The 15170-nt window shown below is 39.9% G+C and overlaps 1 protein-coding gene across 7 annotated transcripts in view; it reads right to left on the minus strand.

The window, feature by feature from the left end:
* Positions 1-15170, minus strand: part of COBL (cordon-bleu WH2 repeat protein) — a 157901-nt gene that overhangs the window by 118116 nt on the left and 24615 nt on the right. The gene's annotated exons all lie outside the window — the stretch shown is intronic.

The following is a 15170-nucleotide window of genomic DNA, read 5'->3' on the forward strand; positions in this document are numbered from 1 at the left end:
TTTTTCTGACATGCTCCAGCAACTGCAGTCAGAAGCTGCCTAAAAGCCTGTTAATACTATTGAATGTGAGTGAAAAAAAGAATTAATCTTTCTTTGTCAGAGCAACAATGGTTATAGAGGACAATACAAAAGCACTCTGTAATAAAAGCCTTATTGTTACCCCACTAAAATAATGTACAAAGAAAGTGAGTGATTTAAAAGCCTGTTTTAAGCAAGGGAGGAAAGGGTACTTTCCATGCTATAACCACAACATACTATAAAAAAGTTGCATACCAATCTTCAGTGTGAGATAAATTCAACCTAAATTTAGTTCAACAGCCATCTTTTCTCCACAAACATCTTTCACTGCACTCACTACTGAGATACCTGTTAAGACTCTGTACCCGCTCCTCATCTGCAGGAGAAGTTACAAGTGGGAACACTTCAGATCTGGTTTAACTCATGGTTACATGACTTACATCCTTCCATCCAGTCCTTGAGACTGAGACAGCCAGAAAACAAGCAGCTGATTCTAATGCACAAATGTACAATGGCTTTTACTGAGGCTTGAACTATTTATTCTCACTTAACTGTAAATGGAAAAGAATGCATATAGACATGAAATAGCTAGGCAGAATATATAAATCACCTACCAGCACTGTTCTCAGTAAAAGCACCAGGTTTCTCAAGATGGAAAAGGAAAAACAAGGAAACTGACCTGTTACAGTTGCAGCTACCACTGACTAATAAGATCAGTGTTTCTGTAGTTCAGCACAAAAGAAACAAAAGAGAAATGAAACGAAGTTTCATCAGATTATGAACTTCAAGACAAGGTAACACAAGCCCTTTGGACCTATAATTTATTAATATATAACTTCCAAGCAACAGGATGGAACCTGGACTTTACAATCCCATCCGAGAAAAACATGATCTCTCTTTTGAGCAGCAGTGGTCCTTCCACGCCCAGGGAAAAGCTATGCAGAGACTGCCTTTCTTCAGACAAGGTCTAACACACACACACACACACAAAAACAAAAAAACTGAAACAGTAAAATGCTACCCATTTCCACCATTCCCAATAAATAATCTTCTCTACCCTGTAAAACAAAGGCAACTTAACAGGTACAGAACAGACTTAATTCCATGCATGTCAGCAGGACTTTGGCAAGTACTCCATAATTCATCAGTTGGTAGAATCTGGTCCTTTCTATGCAGTGTCTCTCTCTGACCATTAATTTTAAACAAGCAAGAACAAAAAAAAAAAAAAGCACAAAAACACAGATACACACACACACTGCAGGAAAAAATGAAGAATATAAAAAAAAGAGGAAAGACCTAACCAAGAAACCTTAAAAATCCCACCCAACAAAACCAAGAAAAATCCAATCCAAAACAAAACAAAAACTCAACCATCCCTTATCATAGCAGAACCACGGGAAATTAATTTTTTATGTAATGGCCAACTAGCACAATGTGGTCAAGTCAATTTGCAGTCTGGTCAAAATGCTCAAACAGGTGCAAAGGTTTTTTCTGTGATAGTTATGTACACTCCATCTCTTAATTAGGAGAAACAAACCAACATGTGAGTGCTCAGTGATGAGAAAATACAGACACAGCATCTCTTGGATGATGTGTTCCTGGAAAACCAGGAAACATAGGAATAAACATTCTTGATTTTCAGGTGATTGGACTCCTACAGTCTTTTGAGGGGAAATCTGTGTACATAGGTAAGAAAAAAAAATGCAGATGAGTATGTTCACTTGCTCCCTTTCCCCGGGCAACTTGCACAGCAAAGTCAGAAGCCCAGCCCTTAGGCGCACGCCTCATACTCCAAACCACCAAGACACAGCAGGGTAGAAGTCACTCATGTTCAGTGATCTAGCTTGTGAACGAGCTAACTTTCAGAAAACACTTCCTTTTCATTCTTTGCTAGTTGCTTATGGCAAAGCAAAGAAAACCCAGATCACTGGCTAGGAAAGGGACAACCACTTTATAAGAATAAACAGCACTCTTAAGTTTCCTCTTTGTAAGTAAAATCCTTTCAGCTTCTGATGCAGAAGCTCAGCAAAATTGTAACAGACACTACAAAATATAAAGGAAATACAAACAGATCAGCAGCAAGATCAATTCACCTCAACAATTCTGAAAATGGAAACCAAAAGTCAAATAAATCTCAGAGAGATTAAGAAGAGACACCAGGAGCATGATAATGTCCATAACTACTAAAGAGGCACAAATTCATCCACATGGCCTTACAGCATAAACTAGAACTCCATTCCACTTTGCCATCTATAACACCTAAATTAACCAGTTAAATTAAAAACAAAAAAACAAAAAACAAAAAACAAACAAACAAAAAAAAAAAACCCAAAGAACATTCTCAAGTTTACTTTGTCTGTCACAGGCTAAATATACCAATTCATTACAATTACGTGCAACACAGGTAATGTAAACCTTTAAATGTCTCATACAAGTTACAGGTCTAAAATGCATTACTATTGTAGTAACTTGTTTCCAATATTATTTTACAATATTTTTGTAAAATTAATAGTATTACACAAATTTCACACTTTCTAAGGAGCTGAAATCTTCAGCAGATGGAATGAACTAGATTACTAGTGGATATGGCTCAGGCAACAATGGGGGTTCTCTACCTAATTTTTTTTAATAAGTTGCTGCTGTTTTTTTAGCAGTTTTTACTCTGAATTTCATGGCTACTATAGTATATAATTATTTTATGCTTTTCTCTTTTCAAACATTTATTGTAATTTCATATGACTTGTAAAAGATCATTCCATTTTTAAGGCAGGATCACACTGACAGACACAATGAAAATTATTTCCTTGCGGGCATGATAAAGTCACCCAAAATAGACAAGAAAAAATAATTTGTTTCTGGCAAAGAAATGAAAGTCATTTAATTATATTTTTGATCTTCCATTTGATTCTACTGATGAGAAACCCTACAGCTTTATGTATTTTAAAAATAAAGTTTCTATGCCAGAAGAAAAGAAAAGGAAATAAAGAACAGAAGCTAATAGAATGAGCACATCTGTAGAAGAGGAAGCAGGTATGGAAGTATACAATCATGGTTGCCCAAGGGTGAAGTTAAAAAAAAATAAACAGAAGTCAAGGTGAGATGATACAGTTTAATGGAAGTAGTTCCTAATATCATCTCTCTATTTTTAAATTTTTCACCAACTTAACCAATCAATCATTTAAAAGTGTTGAGATGCAGTTTCCTGGTCCTGGATGTGCCAGTGAATAACTGTTATAAAATTTGCTACCAGAGGCATCTCCCCATAAATGACCCATTTCATGAGAGGCTGAAATGTCACAACACACAGCAGAGACCTGGCTGCTCTGGTCCTTGTGAAACATTGCATAGCTCCAAAGAAAAGAAAACAGGCTTCTGCCCAGCCACGACTCAGACTCCTGCACTGACAAAAAATAGCTGGACTACTGAGGGCTCACCTTCTGACAGGGAGGCTAAATGATTTGTTAGCCTGTGGCTGGTAACCTCAAATAATTGTGTTTTTATACATCACCCACAATTTTCATTAAGAATCATAGTGTACTATCTTCCAACAAAAGCCTAATTCTTATTGCAGTCACTAAGGCATTCCCTCAAGATCTGGTACAGAGCAGGTGACATACCCATTTCAGGACAGAGTCATTTTTAGGGCCAGAAGAAGCCAGAAGCACTCTAACCTATCTCCTGTATGCATGGGCCATGCAGTGCTCCCCACTGCTACCTCAGAAAGCCCTCTCTGTGTGAAAGCAGGGATGGACCTGTACATGGGTGGGCTTTAACTGATCAAGGAATAACACTGGAACCTACCAATGCTTTTACACTCAGCAACCACAGCCACGCCAGGGAGCCTAATAGATCTACCTGTATCAGTTCCCAAAACAATGTAGAAGGCAAGCCCTAAAGAAAATCTTTTAAAAAGCAGCCAAATCCCCAGATTTGGGTACGTGCCCACTGCAGTTAATGAAAACACTGCCTGAATAAGCACTGTATAATAAGTCTGTATCACTAATGGCTGTATCATAGGACTTTTGAGATACCACCCACACATTCAGTGTGTGGCAAAGACCACACTACAAGTTGGTGCCATGCTGTACAATTCCACTGGGTTGCACATCAGTAAATAGGAATGAAATGGGAAAGCAGTTAATGTTATTTAATTATTTACCTAATCTGCTAAATCACATGCTGAAGAAAAACAGAAGTCTCTGGTGGTTAAAGGCAAGAAAGCACAGGTAAGTTCTATTTTGGAAAGGTAAAATTCTGCAATCTAAAATACAGTGATATTGCTTCTCTCAGTCAGAGATACACAAATAGTTTTAACTCTTTAGCTTGGGAGATGTGATCCAAACAAAATGCCACTAACAACTCATTCTAGAGGATCGGTAAGAAGCTTCACCTTCAAAAAAATGTGGTCTGGAAAAGCACATTTGGAAAACACCAGTCTAGGTAGGGATAGTGAAGCCTTGCTCTTTTCACAACTGCATTTGCCAGAAGAGAAGCTACAGATGAACCAAAACATGAATACAGGCAATAAACATTTAGGCTTTAGGACTCAAACATGTTTAACCTTCACCACCTCAGCTAAAACTCTCTGCCAATTTCACGCTGACCAAAATCTTAACTGTCTTTCAGAGAAAACAGTAATGCAGTAGTGCAATGCATTCAGTGACCAGTATCCCTACCAGTATTTTTGACGTTTTCCTTCATTATGCACAAACTCACAATGTTTTTTCCCCATTTATCAAGTATTGATCTATTAGTCTCATTCAATTCCAAGGAACAATAAGACTAAAATAAAGAAAACACTTAAGGAAAACATCACATTGCTTGTGCTCAGCTGAAATATCATCCAGTTCCTTCATCTGTGACTAAATCAGGCTGTTTTGCATGGTATGCTTCAGTGGGAAAAGAGAACTCTATTTTTATGTTATTGATACGTAAGCATAATGGCATTGGTTACTTAAAAAACCAAACTAAACTAACAAAATGCCAAAGCCATCCATGCTAACATCCTAAATGCACTTAAGAGAGAAAACCAGATTACTGATGCTTACACTGTAAAATGCCCAAGCCCTGTTACCAGGGCACTCTGTTCTGTTCTCTGCTCTCTCAAAACATCACTCAGCTGTTAAAGACACTCTGTTAATGCAGATAGCAGGCTACAACCATGCAGACAAGCCACCTGCACACTAAATTCTCTGCAGAGGGCAAATACTATGGCTGAAGTGTGAAAAACATAACTTTACAATCTCTGGCAAGACAACTAATGAGATTTGCCAGCTTTATTCATGATATTATAGTCAGGTTCATGTTGCTAAACCTGCTCACCTGTGGAAAACACTGTCATGAGACAAAGCAAGAGTATTTCCAAGCAGGCTGGAAGCACTGCTGGCCTTCTGCGTGCTGTGGGCAAATGGGCATCCTTCAGATGCACTCACTCTGCTACCTGTCAGCTGTGGTTTTGTGAGGATGCCACAACTCCATGACAAGCTCTCTAGGTCTGGAAAGGTACTTTCTAATAGGCTTTATTAACACACAATGGTCTTTATCATGTTTATTAACAGTGAATCATGTCAGCAATGAGCAGATGATTTGTTTCTAAAGGGGTCAAAAGGTTAAGGTATGGTTTCTCAAGCCTGAGGCTACCTCAGAAACACTTGTACTGCATGTTATCCCTGAAGTGATAGGTGCTGTTCAGATTTCAGGGTGGTTGTCCTTTTTTAATCTCTTACCAACAATCAGCTTCAATAAAAGTTTATTGCTTAGCAACACTGATTTATAAACTCTCCTGTAGTGACTTGTACTGTCAACTAACATGTAAATTCAAGGTGCATTTGCGCGGTATTGTTGAGCAAAGGTATCCCAGATTGCCTTCTATTTTTGTACCCACAGACTTTTAACCTCACTACCACTTACTGAGAATCACTCTCTAGAGGCCTGAAGACCATAGGTTAAGTGCTCCTTGCAGTAAAGTGCTTGCCTTATTCCCACAGAAGATGGATTAGTTTTGAAAGAATCAAGGAAAAACAATATACATGGTTAATGAAATTCTGATGTGATTTACTGTGCTGGCTAATTCCTAAGTTTTATAAAATGCTTGGAAGCCAGTGAGCAGTTTAGTGAAAACCACTAACTAATTACTACAGAATATTATTCATATTAATACCTTTGTCAACTAGAAACAGCCTTAAAAGAGTGTCCATCTGAGGTGCAGGTGGAGAAAAATTGTTTAGCATGATTACCTGCTTAATTAGGTACATGTGTGCTGAACACTAATACCTGTTACTGTGAGCTGACAGATCCCAATTCCTCACCCAGTGACAATGCTCTAGGAATACACCACTGAAGCTCATTTCATCTGTTCACCCTGACACAAACAGATCCTACAAAACCAGGCAGGCAATGGTCATTAAGGGAGAATTTTCAGAATTACACCTATGTTATTCCACCTACCTCCACTCAACTGTCTGCAAATGGTGACAAGATCACAGATACTTCAGAAAATCTTGATGTACCAAAGAAAAGTACACAGACAAAAAGTTAAAGGCTCTAACCAGAGTAAAGAGGCATCCTGGCCCAGTTCCAAAGCACCCATCAGACCCAAAAGGCTTCTCAAAACATTAGAAACATGTACTTCTAGGCAGGAATTAAATTAATAATTAGCAACTACCCCAATGTCTTTACAGGCTGCTAGAAGGTATCTCTGCTTCTGAAACCTGGTAAGATTCTTCGGCTACAAGGATCCGGGCAGGAGAGACAAAACACAGCAGGCTGGACTACAAAAGCTATTTATTTTCCAGCTGCACTGCATTCTCCTAAAAGGGGAAGGGGAAGCGCCTCTGTGCTTCCTCTCAAGTTCACTTGCTCTTGGAGAAGCATTAGTGATCTTATCATTGCTGACCTTACATCAAATTTCCTAGGGCAGAGAAGAGAAAGCTGTGTCCAAGTCCAGTGCCCACCGTTCCCCATACTTTCAAAAGTCCACATCTGCTGACATATTGGAAGATAAACAAAAAGGCAACTTACTTTGGATTTCCTGATCTAGAAGACAAAATGCATGAATCTACTCCATTTTTTTTTCATCTAGTTATCCTGTAAATTCTAACTGTAGAAAACTACATGACAAACAAGAATCCAGCACCTGAACTACAGGGCTGATAAGCTTCTCTTTGGAGCTAGAAAAAAATCCCCTAAAAGATGCAACAATGCATTTTTTTGTGAGATGTAGTTTACATTCACTCACAGAGAAAAAGAATCAGAGGTGCCAGGACATTCCCTACCCTCCCTAATCATCTTAATTAGCATTTATATATCAGTCTTAATACATACTCTATCACACAGCAAGGAATCACATGCAGTAGTATATTAAATGAAGGTTAATGAGGCAAAAATGTAGTGTCAATGAGATAAAGAAATATCCAACTTTGACACAACAGTCTAAGTTATTGTCAGACCTTTTACTTCTCAGTTGACACACGTGCTTTTATGAGGAAATCTCACAGCTTCAGCGGACTTTCTGTGTATTTTTCTGGTGCTGATTTGCTTAATTAAATTCCTTATTAGAACCACAAGTATTTTGCTTTCATTTTCTATGATATTCTCTTCTTTCGAAATGACACAGGAATGCAGTACTTCTTGGTTTAAACTAAAACTCAAGTATTTTGGTTTATTAAAAGCAAATCATAAAATTAAGTAAGAAACCCCACTCCAACTCTAGTATGAAGGTGGGAGACCTACACTAATATACAAACCAGAAAGTCTGACCAAAAAGAATACTGTAGAATTTAGCACATAAATACACTTACAACACCAAACAGGAGGACTCTGAAGTGGGATCCTGATTTATCAAGTAAGAAAAGAAGTGCTTTAATGATTTTCATATGCCAGCAAACCCCATTTTTAGCTTGTTTCCATTTAAAATTCTGTTTAATGTATCCTGTAGGCATACACGTTACTTAAGGGATTTTAAATCTCTCAAAACCAAAAATTACATAGGCCTCATGCAGTGCAAACTAGAGCACATTATGAAGAAAATCTTGATAAATCAGGCATGCCAACACACCCAGACAGTATTAAATGAGAGAGGAAGGAGCCAAACACCCTCCCTCTTTATCACACACATTCAAAGCAGGGATGATAATTGTGTGCATTTTACTGATGTACGGCACTGGCTCAGGACACAGGAAACAGGCAGGAGTCAGGACCATTACAGACTTTACAGAGTAAAACCAAGACTTTCCTGTCAGCAGCCTGAAGTCCAGAGGAATGGTGTTACATGTTATCCATGAGAAAATATCACCAAGAAACTGAAGGCATCTGCTGCTGGGGAGCTTTAAATGCTGCTCAAGAGATAACTGAATGCAAACATGCTTGAGGCCGCCCTGTAACTACTGATGGGGCATCACAGCAGTGATTGCAAGATTTTGTAGACATGTCTGAGCCAGCTGCACACTCAGCAGAGCCTACAACACCCACACAGGAAGAAACAGGTATATTAGATTATCTTATAACATGAACTGCCACAGTTATACTAGAAGTGGCAAGAGGCACAAGTACTTCAAATGCAAGCAACGAAAAATGGTGATTTAGAGTTGGACTTTAACCAAGAGACTTCTATCTCCTTGTCAAAAACAAAGAAACAGCAGCATTAATGACACCCAATTTCCTCCAGATTCCTTGTCTTGTCTGAACTGCTTTTCATATCAAAAAGTGAGACAAGTCTCACAAGCTCTTTTCAGTGCTGGAGCCCTTAATGACTGTCTTCAGCTCTGGACCTCATCCTGCAGCTGTCACTCCACTGGTTACAAGGTGGTTACAAGCCACCAACTTTCCAGACACTTATGAAAAGCTAGTACATTAGCTTTTCTTTCTCTCTTGTCAATTAAACCAAACTAACCAGTAAAAACCAATTATTTCTTAAAAAATACAGGCAAAGAGCATCATGAAATAAACTTCGTCTTTTATTTAGCACTGCATGGCCACACAAGTTGTTGGCAGACCCTGCTGAAATAAGGGTGTCTGTCCCATCTGAAAGCCCTTACCTGGCAACAATGAATGAAAGCACAAGTTGGGAAGTGTTTGACTACAGAGTTTCCTCCTCACAACTGATGAAAACCAGAACAAAGATATCCTGGACTCAGTTAAGACAGTAGGACTTTTGCCACTGATGTTGCAGAAAGCCAAGTTTTCATTCTGGCAGAAGCTCAGCAGAGCTCAGTTTCACCTCTGTGCTGACAGCCCCACTTGCTGGCTCCCCCAGTGAAAATGCAACTTCCACCAAGTACCAGGAGAACGTGGAGCATCAGCAGCATGGCACTTAGAGAAGCCTGGGGAAGTGGAGAGCAACGGCAGGGTACTGCTCTGGGCATCCAACCAGCTGTCTTAATCTATGCAAAGGCATAGTTCTATTAGATGCTCTTACTACATCTTACAGAAAACCAGAAGAACACAACTAAGGTGTTAAAAAAAATAAAAAGGGGAGAGAGGAAAAGAAAATCAACTAAAAAAAAGCAAACAAAGCTATCTTCATGTGTTACCACCCTGACTTTTTACCATTTCCGATTCTAAAATGAGTCAGAGAGGTCAAGGAAATCTGAGGACACCAGATAAAGTCAGACCTGCCACACCACAATTTCTCTGGTCACCTCCTCTGAAATAGGAAGGCCAGTGGCATAGTGATAATTGGTGAAATTACCAGCATAGAGAGAGCACTCCCTGAGCCAGCGCCTAACAGTTGCTCACTTGACACATGTTGGCACTCTGCTTCCCAAGGAGAGATGAGAACCCTCAACTGCTAGCAAGCAGATCTAGCATCCCCTCTCTTGCTTATTTGATTTCCCAGACAGGAAAATCCTGAATGCAGCTTAGAGAGCCATGTTCCTCCAAATAAACCTCTTCTGAGCCCAACATAAACTGCAAAGCAACAAGCAAAGCAACAAGGCAGGAGAGACCCAGATTTACATCTACCAAAACAAAAGTGAAGAGGTTTTTCTCCCTTGTGTTCTAATTCTAGCCCTGAAGAAACAACAGTGGTGCAATCCAAGTTATTCCTGCCAGTTCAACTGACCCCTGTACTTCAGGATAAATGCTGCTGAATTAGCATGGGCTGCTCACAATGGCATGGGAAGGAAGGGTGCACTCTCCTGCCAGGAACACAAAAGCATTTCCACAGCCACAGCTGCTGCACATCATAATTGACAAAAGCACAGGCCTGCTTCACACCTTCACATGACACACAGCATGTAAAGGCTGTTCTCCCCTTACCCAAATGAATATCATGCATATATATCTGATGTAGAAAGAATGCTATCAGGCTATATGCCATAATTTCTGCTTCTGAGTCAGTAATGTATGAAAAGTAGGACTAAACAATATACAAATTATATTCACTGTTTAGATTGAGCTGCTTCTGCACAGCATTTCTTTATCTTCTATCAACTTCCTCTACAACAATATGAATACAGAAATTATTATGGACATCTACTAACACAGGCACAAGCAGATCCTGTTGATCATTCCTTGTTGCTCTACAAAAGGATGCCACCAAACGCTGACTTCAAAGCAAGTACATTTCCAACTCAGATAGTAGTTGCCCCAGGCCTCCTAGCAAGCTAAATTCAATCTCACAGAATCTGGGAACAGATGAGCCAGCAGAAGATGAATGTGTTTCGGAAACTGCTTGACCAAACTTTTTTTTTCCCCCACCCTGAGCAGAGGGTGACAAAATTATATGACAGAAATATTACCATGCAATAATGGAAGACATGAGTAACCAATTGTGAATCATCACTACTCATGTTCAGAGTCAGAGAAACAGACATGGATGCATTCATGCACCCAGACATGTAGGCATTTGTGCATCATTGTCTTAAGCAGCATCAGGGGAAGTTCAGGCTACACATTAGAAAAAAATTCTTCACAGGAAGAGAAACCCATTACAATGACAGGGCATTAGAATGTGCTGCCCAGGGAGGTGGTGGAGTCACCATCCCTGGAGGTGTTCAAAAAAAGACTGGATGTGGCACTCAGTGCCATGGTTTAGTTGATAAGGTGGTGTCAGGCCTTAGGTTGGACTTGATGATCTCTAAGGTCTTTTCCAGCCTAGCTCATTCTGTGATTCTGATGGTATCATTTGTTGGCTACAATGTAAATATCACATCCTCACAAAAGGATGCACTAGATTTGACAGAGCAGTTGATCTGTTATGTCCAGAAGCACAGTAACAGAGAACACTGAAGATACTGCCTGGCATGCAAGAGTCAAAAATCATGTCTACTGATATCAAAAATCACATATCCTTTGTGCTTATTATGAAGCAGCAAATGAATGCCCAGAAGCAGATGCCTCCTGACATATGCTTGACATCAGCAGCAAAAAGTCCACCTGGAGTGAATCAAACACTTCCATGTAGGCAAGCTATGCATACAGGCATTAGCCAAAGTACTACTTGCACGCAGCCCCATTTCCCTGTTAATATCTAAAGACTTATTAATGCATCAACCTTATTCAAAGTATCCTGACCATGCTGGTGTTAAAAGCAAGCTATGCTTTATCACACGTCCTTGACCACAGGATTAGGTCCAGAAAGACAGGGTAGGAAGAGTGAGAATTTCATTTCAGTACTGCTTTTTTCTCAAAGCAAATAATGACTTAAAAATTTAATCTTTGACTGAATGAATACCTGGCATGTTGATAATCTTGGCAAATGACAACTAAATTGAACATATACGAATGGTGTCACATAACAAGGTTAACTGCTTATTTTTAAACTTGGAAGAGTCTGGACAATTGAAAATATCTGGGTTGGGCTTATGAATTCCACACACCCTTTTTTTTGTGCAATCAGTCTGCATAGCTGGCAGAAGTAGGTGGCATGAAATGATGAAAAGAAATCTGAAGATTCAGAAGAAATTTGAAACAGAAACAAAAAAAAAAAAGCCAAAGGAAAAAAGGAAAAACTTCCTATACTAGGGATATTACTGAGAAAATAGAATGCAGAATAATATTGCTTTTCATTTCTGCTGCAGATTAGTATGGAACGGCCTTAGGACAGAGAAAAAACACTTTAAATATGATATTAATATTGAAGAATTAGTGGTAGCATGAATAGAAAAAAGACATAATAAAAATTAAATAGCCTAACCCTAACCTCACTCAGCAGTTTCTCCCTTGAATCAGCAAACTTAAGTCCACAAATAATTGCTGTCAAGTAGACAAGCAATGTGGTTTGTTGCATTTCATTATGTGTATATACAAAAGCAAATTTCTGTCAATCCCTAAACGTCTTCGTTGTTGAAAGAAGAAACAAGTGATATTAAAAGAAGTTTTATTCTGACTTCATTGGTGTTAACAAGCAACTTTTACAAGTAATTATTTCTATCACTTTGCAGTCTCTTCTTCAGGTAGTCTGAAGAAAAGCCAAAGACATACAGAGCCCAAATACAGCTATGTACACCTCCAAGTATTTTCCTAGACAGTCCCTTGATATAAACTGGGGAAGGAGGGAGGGAGATGAGGCAAGAGAAATACTATTTAAAGGACAGGTATACAGGTTTGCAGCACATCTAACAAAAAAGGTTGAACCCAGCTGGCAGCTGCCAGTTGGGCACATTCCTCCCAGTGCCCAACTGGCAGCTGCCAGCTGGGTTCATCCCAATCCTGTACAGGGGCTCAGTCCTACCCTGCTGTGGAACCAACTGGAAAAGCTGTGTCACTCCTCACTGGGGCTGCCCCACCACCCTTCCAGTGATGCACAGTACAGTTAAAAATCAACAACACCAGCAGAAGTGGAGATGCTGAGAAGAAACGTAACTTCACATTTGATTTCCCACTTCAGGGACACTGCCTGGGAATCCACAGCTGAGGCACAAGGAAGGTTCCATTCATTCCTCTCCTGCAGGCAGATCTCTCTACAACCCACACAGATCCCTCCACCTCTTCAAGCTCATCCAGCTTGTCCTTCTCTGGAAACATGCATACTACAGCAAAATGCTCAGACACCATGAAAGAGGAGAAGTGTCCTGATAACATGCCCAGTGATCTGAGCTGTCCGAGGCCCAAAAGTGACTTAAGCATCAGGCTGAGTGCAAGAAGCCTTGTGTGAGAAAAGACAGCCTCTACAGAAGAACACCAACTAACAGGGTGTGGAAGCCAACACTGGCAGATCTCACTAAACTCCAGGTCCATGCCAGACCCAGAAAGGCTACGCAGTAAAAACGAAGCAAAACTCTCAGGCCAATACACCTCTCCCTACCCTGAGCCACGCAGGTCACCTTCACCCCATGGCAAACACAGAATGTACCTTGTGAAACTACCCAAGAAAACTATGAAGGCCAATGAGGAGCTTCACCTGCAGCACAGAGATGGCAGAATTCCTTGTCGTAAGGACAGCAACACAGGATCACATGCTGCCTCAGGTTTTGGCAAGAAGGCTTCAGTCTTACCTTTGTCCTGCAGCTTTGGCTGGCAGCACACCAGAAGAAACTTCAATCACACTTAGGAAGTCTACCATTTAAACAAGCTAGACCTCTTCTTTAATTAAAATGAACTCACAAAAATTCCATGAAATACAAAGATAAAATAAAACACAAAAGCACCCAGTAAAATCAAATATTTAAAGAAATAAACAGCAGTTTCTTAAATCCAGCTCTGGAAATGCTCCTTCAATGTCAAGTGCAGAAGCAAAGCTACCGCAGCTTCCTCTTACAGTATCACTACACAGGGATGCAGAAGCACATATGGATGGTGGCAGACAAGCTCTGTACTCTCTGAAACACAAAACCCCATCCCTGCATTTTTACTTCAGGTTTTCAATCGCCTTGTTACTCAATACATGCCAGTAAGGCCAAGAATTGCAATCATTAAAATACTAACTTTTCACACAGATTACATTAGCAGCAACAGCCTTAAAAACAAAGAGACAAATTAGCCAAAATCTAATAGTCCTAGTAAATGTAGGATTTTCAAAAACATAACACTTTTGAAAAAAAGCAACTCATGTCATAGAGATACTTGTCACTGTTAGTAAGCGATCTGAACTATTGCAGACTTTTTTCTGCTCACACCTTGACACCCTTTTTTGAGAACTACAGTGGTGTGAACACAACTTTGATTCAAGAGCTTCCTGGTCATTTGCTGTGGCCACCTGTTGGTAAAATGGGTGTGTGAAATAAATTATAAAAATAGCTAATAATAATTATAATAATTAATTATAATAAATTATAATAAATGAGCATGTAAAATGGGCGTGTAAAATAAGAAATATGGATCTATTTAAATTATTCACATGTAGAAACATAAAATGGTTTAGAGTTGGAAGGGACCTTAAAGATAGTCTTCATGTCTTCTGCCATGACTATAGAAAAAAGAAAAGATGAAACAGACTTAAAATGAGACAGGATAGATTAAAATTAAAGATTCATTGTTAGGGCAGTCAGGCATTAGAATAGGTTGCCCAGGGAGGTGGTGGAGTCCCTGTCCCTGCAGGTGTTCAAGAGGTGTCTGGATCTGGGTAATGTGGTTTAGGGGTTACAGTGATAGGACTGGGTGGACAGCTGGATTGACTGAGCTTGAAGGTCTCTTCCAAACCTGATAATTCTAGGATTCTTCCAATGCTCTTGCTATGGGCAAGGACACCTTCTACTAAACCAGGTTGGTCAGAGCTCCATCCAACCTTGCCTTGAACACTGTCTGGAATGGGGCATTCAGGCAACCCATTCCAGTGCCTCACCACCCTCACAGCACAGATTTTTCCTTATATCCAATCTAAACCTACTCTTTTTCAGTTTGAATCTACTCCTCCTTGCACTATGACTACATGACCTGGTAAAAAGTCCCTCTCCAGATCTCCTGTAAACCCTCTTTAGGTACTGAAGGCGCTATAAGGTCTCCCTGGAGCCATCTCTTCCCTAGGCTGAACAACCCTAACTCGTCTCTGCCCGGTCTTCACAGGGGAGGAGCTCCATCTCTCTGTAATGCTCAGTTTTCACCACCGCATCTGCTTTCGAATCTTTAAAACCTGCTATGTTTCTCTTGGGAGGGGAAAAAAAGCAGAGCGGGAGGGAAAAAAAAGTCCTTTTCACATCGATACCAAACGTTTGTTTGCTGATGCCGATATTTTTAAGGAACGAACAAGGCTGGGTGTATGCCCGCAGCGCTCA

The sequence above is a fragment of the Zonotrichia albicollis genome, chromosome 1 (genome assembly GCF_047830755.1).
Source record: "Zonotrichia albicollis isolate bZonAlb1 chromosome 1, bZonAlb1.hap1, whole genome shotgun sequence".
In the NCBI taxonomy this organism is placed as follows: Eukaryota; Metazoa; Chordata; class Aves; order Passeriformes; family Passerellidae; genus Zonotrichia; species Zonotrichia albicollis.